Source organism: Triticum aestivum, chromosome 3D (genome assembly GCF_018294505.1).
Source record: "Triticum aestivum cultivar Chinese Spring chromosome 3D, IWGSC CS RefSeq v2.1, whole genome shotgun sequence".
Classification (NCBI taxonomy): domain Eukaryota; kingdom Viridiplantae; phylum Streptophyta; class Magnoliopsida; order Poales; family Poaceae; genus Triticum; species Triticum aestivum.
The window spans coordinates 23,224,391-23,230,202 of record NC_057802.1 but is presented as its reverse complement, the minus strand read 5'-3'; the positions used below and the strand labels follow the sequence as shown (position 1 = coordinate 23,230,202).

Genomic DNA, 5,812 nt, shown 5'->3' with positions numbered 1-5,812 from the left:
ATGGAGATTAGCCAAGATCCGAGGACCGGCGCGCAACAAAAGGGTATTGTTTTTTGGACGAGAGTCCATGAAACATTCCATGAAAGGAAGTTGTTTGAGCCCTACCAATTTGAAAGCAACCGTGGCATCGGCTCGATTCAAAAGAGATGGTTGTTCATCCAACAAGAGTGTAACAAGTATCAAGCCGCATTCGAGAGCGTTGAAGCACGGCCCGTGAGTGGTCTCGGCGTTGGGGACACGGTATGCTCTCCTCTTCCAAGCCCTTTCCTTGCTACGGCCATGAGACTTCGGCCTTGTACATGTTTGCATATTCACTTGTTGTTGATCATGTGGTGTAGGCATTTCAATCTTTGGAGGCATTCAAGGCCTGGCACAATGACAAGCCGTTCACTCTTACGCATTGTTGGACTATGATCAACAATTGCCCGAAGTTCAAGGACCAATACCGTGAACTTCAGAGGAAGAGAGGCCTGAAGACGGCCAAGTTCGCCGGAGGTGGAGATGGCGAAGCGGTGAAGAGGCCGAGGGGCAAGACCAACTCCAAGGTTGACGACATACGTGATGCCTCATCCATGGCATTGCATGACACTTTGCATGGCATGATGTCGCAAAAGGATGTGAGGGACGAGAAGAAGCGGCAAAGCAAGGAGGGCAAATGAAGCAATACCTAGACCTTCAAAGGAAGAAGCTTGAGATGGAGGAGGCGGCCAAGAGAAGGAAGATCGGCATGGAGGAGGCGGCCCGGCAGAGGCAGCTCGACATGGAGGAGGCGGCCCGGCAAAGGCAGCTCGACATCGAGGCCGAGAACGTCAAGGCCAGGCAAAGGCAGCTCGACATCGAGGCCACCAATGCTGCCACCAAAGCGAAGGAGGTGGTCCTTGCGATCATGAGCGTGGACTTGTCGAAGATGAGCGAGAAGACGAGGGCCTGGTTCGAGGCTAGGCAGAAGGAGATGCTCGACGCCGACGGCCTGAACTAGGTATTCCGATCGGCCGTGGCCGTTCTTTTTTGGAGGCTGGCATGGGTGCCGCCCGCCCGCTGGGCCGTTGGCTGTGTGCCGGCGAGAAAAACATTCATTTCGAAGGCCGGCTGTATTGCCGGCGAGGACAACTATTCATTTTGGAGGCTGGCTGATGCCGGCGATAGACGTGTAGGCCGCTGGCTTTGTTGCCGGCGTGATGAACTGGGGCCGTGAACTAGGGCTTGGCATTTGAAACGTTGCTCTTTTTTTTAAATAGAGGCGGACAGGATGGGGCAAAGGGATGCGGCCGCACGCTGGGCGCACGGCCACCGCATGCCAGGACACGCCCGGACACGGCCCCATTGCCCTACCCAAACGGACAGAATTCGGACAAAACGGTCGTCCGTTTGGGGTCGCGCGGTGGACCTTATTTTGGGGTAAGGTTTGACCTATAAATTTGAGTAACAAAATCTAAAATGTCACAAAAATTATATGGTCGGAAAGCTCTTTCAAATACAAATCCAAAAATATAATTTTTAATAGCATATACTCCCTCTGTTCCTAAATATTTGTCTTTCTAGAGGTTTCAACAAGTGACTACATACGAAGCAAAATGAGTGAATCTACACTCTAAAAAATGTTAAAATATGTCTATATACATCCGTATGTGGTAGTCCATTTGACATCTCTAAAAAGACAAATATTTAGAACCGGAGGGAGTACTTTATATTTTAGTAGTCTCTAGATGGTCAAAGTCTAGCCCAAAATACGAAGGGCCCAACAAATCCGGACCGAGGTAGTACTTCCTTCATCTAAAAAATACTTATTCGAGAAATGAATGTATCTAGATGTATTTTAGTTCTAAATTCATTTATTTGTATTCATTTTCACGACAAGTATTTTCGTGACAGGATCCCTGTCTACGTCTGGTAGGGCACGAGTAGACTAGCGCGCGTACGCTACCAACCAATCAAACCAAACCAGAGCAGAGACGAAAGAGCTGCGCGTTCACTTTTCGGTGGTTTGGTTTGGTTTCGCCGGCTGTCATTTCCAGGTTTATGCCATGCGGCCTGCCTGTTTATTAGTTTAGCTGGGCAAGTAAGTTAAAAAAAAGTTTAGCTGGGCAAGTGTCCTGACCTGACCTGGCCTGTCTATAAATACGGGCGCGTCAAAGCAGGAGCCTCCAAATCCAAAGGTGGCTGTGGCTGTGGCTCACACACACACACAGAGAGAGACAAGAGACAGCGAGTCACAGACCGAGGGAGGGGGAGCTCAGACCAGGCCAGCGGGAATCGCGCGCGCGGGCCGGGCGACGACTGAGGCGGAGATCCCTTCCGACCGGCCGCCGCCGCCGCTCGTCGACACCGACCAACAGAGGTACGTACGCCGACGGCCGCTCCCCCTCCCCCCTCCCCCTCCAGTAATCACGCCTCTGAATTTAATCACTGCGTTTTCCCTCAAGGGTGGTCTGTCTATAACAGAGAAATCTGGAGGTCACTTACTGAGATTCGAGATCACCATTCAGATGGGTCGACGTACGTAGCTAGGTCACGTATTGGTATTAACATTCAGTCAGGAGTCCGTCATAGTACTGACTGAACCAGCCCCTTGCCGAGAAACTACTAGTATTAACCAAGTTAAGCCTGCAGTGGCCGGCAACAATCCGCATGCATGCCCAACAAGCAACAAACCTGATAGCCATGGTGATCAGCGCACGGAGAGTGACAGTTTGGTATGCAAATTGATTGGACATAGCGGGAGGCTCCGTTAATTAATTAGTTTCTGGGCCGGAGCTTGGGAGTCCACGGCACGGCACGGCACGGAGAGATCTTGCCTGGAGGTGCCTTCAAATTCCTCACTTCTGAGATTGCGTGCCATAACCCTCGATCCCACGTCGCTTGCTTAATTTCATTGGTAACCCTCGATGGATGGATCGATCGCTGTTAGTCTATAGCACCGCACCCCTCATGTTCTAGACACCGACCCAGATTCCATGGCTTAAGCGCGCCTGACTTTGGGTCCATGACATGTGGGCCCGCATACTCAGAGTCGCCGAATCCCGGTCATACTAGCCAGTCCATACGGCCAGGTATTGCTCAAGATTAATAGGTAAGGGTATCTATCTGCGAGAGATTGCTCATGATCGAAACCACGTAGGTTTTGACCGGAAGATTCCTCTGTCGTCGCCATCATCAACGGAAAAGTAGTACGTGCTCTAGTCTAGTTTAGAGATATCTGCAAGAGTAGTGGTACGTGTGCTTAGTTTTTTTCTCCAATCAAACGAATTAGCTTTGAGATACGTATTTGTTAACAAGTGTCATGTGAAGACGCGATGCGCAATCTTTGCGGCGTCACGTTTTTTGGACGGGAGCGCAGGAAGCATTAACATTCAAACCATGTGTGGGTCGTAGTAGTCGCGGTGGGAAACCAGGCAGGCAGCGGGGCACGTCTCGCCGGACGCCGGTGTTGCGGTGCGCGTCGTCGTCGTCTCTGGCTATAAAGTACCGGTCTCCCTCTCTCTCACACACACACGCATCGTCGCGCAGGCACACAGACTAACAGACACACACCCGAGGGAGGGAGGGAGGGAGCTCGGAGCAGAGGGACCCGATCCCGGCCGCCCGTCAGGCCAAGGTACGTATACTAGTATAACCGCCCGCTAGGTACTAAGTCGTCATCGATCTTGTAGAGAGATCCGATCCGATCCGCCGTTGAAAGGTGGATGATTCAGGTTCAGATACCTGTGGTGTGGTGCTCAAACATGCCAAAACTCGAGTCAGCTTGCATAAACTCCTTTCCGGCGAGCGAGCGAGCGAGCGCCGGCAAACATACATACCCAATTAATCTACTCCGTCACAGTACAGCTAGTAGTAGTAATTAATCACCACGCGCACGCGTTATAAAATTAGCTCCACCGATGAATAAACCACTCCAGCCAATGTTACTAGTACTAATTAATCAGCTGGTTTGACCCAGAGTTTCCTTCATGTCAAGACCATCAACGGAATCGTAGTGCTCCCAAGGTCAGTGTCACGTCGGCAGGAAAGGAAGCCAGTTGTGGAGAATTTGGCCGCCTTGTCGATCGACCTCAACCTCTTTGGACGGGAGCTTCCTTTCCTTCTTCCTCAGAGCACCACCAAGAGCTTTGCCTGTCGTGGAGGCAGCCAACTGACACGTCGTCCTTGTCGCCGCCGGAACGAACGAGCGGACAGCCAGCACACACCGCTCACTGCCTCTCGTTTTCGTCCCGATCCGTGCCTCTCGTTTTCGTCGGCGTCGCACTGTCACTGTTGCGTGCTTGCGCCTTATCTCTGTCTGACTCCTTCCTTGTTCAAGTACACTACTAGTGCCAGCAGTGGAATTTAATTATGTAGTATTCCACTGAGCTGAGCTAATCAAATGTCTAACCGTGACACGAGCTAATCATAGAGTGTGAAAGATTTAGCGTGTTCACACGCACGCAATCTTCGGTGGCATTATATGTCCGGCTTAAAAAACCACGCTGCTTGGTTTTATTCATCCGCACCTCTCAGCAAAAGCAATAATACAAGTATCGATACACTCCGGTATTAGTGTTGTCTGAATTTTTTTTCGAAAAGGGGGAATGCCCCGGCCTCTGCATCAGAACGATGCATACGACCCTCTTATTAATCAATTTTGCCACCATTTTAGGGGCACTGATTTCTTTTGCCACCACTTTCGCAAGTATGATTCCACGATGAAAATTTTTAAACAGTCGGATCATCTGTCAATGGTCCACATAAAAAAATTGAGAGTTTTTTTTTATCTTTTCTCATTTTCAGTTTTTAGGGTTTTACTGTTCATATGAAGCTCGTTTCAATAAATGGCCCATGCTTAACATTCGTACGAGCTCATTTGACAGTAGCATCATCTCTCTCATCCACGAGAGTCGGCAGACGCTTAAACAAGTCAATAACAATGATTTTAACAAGATGCTCTGATGATGATTCCCACAGCCCCACACCACGCACCCCACCCCGCCCCAAGAGATCGATCGGAATCGGAGCAGTGTGGCCAGCTCTCTCCGCCACCGGTTTCAGCTCCTGCACAGCACATGTTGGCCGTCCCCGTCCGTGGATGCAGCCGGACACATGAGCCGCCATTGTTTCCTGACGGTCCTTCCCACGCGCAGCCAAAGCACCCGTCGTCTTTCTTTCTTTCTTTCTTTCTTTCTTTCTTTCTTTCTTTCTAGTCGTGGAAAAGTAGGTAGGTGGGTAGATAGGTGGCAGTCCTTCCTTTGCCGTCCTCTCCTCTCCTCCTAGCTAGAGCTCGCGCGAGATATCTCACTTCTCCTTTGCCTGTCCATGTTCATCTTGCCCGACTCGTGTCATTTTCCGATGGACGCCACAGCGGCCTGAGCAGGTATGGTATGGTATGTACTATCTAGTTCCAACGAGAATCCCTCCCCCTTTCTTCCGTCCGTGAATCCCGTGATTTGATTCTTCCGTGCCCTCAATCTGCGGTGAATCTGGTGACTGCCTGCTTCACTTTGAGAGGCCTGACCACCTGAGCATATTGCTTCAGTTTGAGAGGCTCTCAATCTGCAGTGCTCTCTCTAGTTCTGCAAATCCCCCGTTGGAATCCCGAATCAGCATCGGTTCTCCACTGGCTGGAACTCGATTTGGGTCTAAAGCTGAGGCTGCCGCGTCTTAGTAGTTTCTGCTCTGTCTGATTGTTCTTGGTTTGCAATTAACGCCATTTCGTTGAGATTTTATTATCCAATCCAAAAGCATGTGGCTCTTCTTGTTAAGATTCATTACAAGCTCCACGTTAATCATCCACAACAACAATCTGTCCCCCATTGCATCTTCACCACACTATTAATCACTG

At 50.3% G+C, this 5,812-nt stretch overlaps 1 protein-coding gene across 4 annotated transcripts in view; it reads left to right on the top strand.

The window, feature by feature from the left end:
* Positions 1–2,139: 2,139 nt before the first annotated feature.
* LOC123077013 (protein NRT1/ PTR FAMILY 8.1) overlaps positions 2,140–5,812 on the top strand; it is a 6,274-nt gene continuing 2,601 nt past the window's right edge. Inside the window, exon 1 of one of the 4 annotated variants that reach the window (XM_044499188.1) lies at positions 2,140–2,338. The gene's annotated coding sequence lies outside the window, so the exon portion shown is untranslated. Of the gene's footprint in view, positions 2,339–3,494; positions 3,596–4,958; positions 5,355–5,812 lie in introns of those variants that run through there. The other 3 variants (XM_044499189.1, XM_044499187.1, XM_044499186.1) reach the window with 3 other exon arrangements.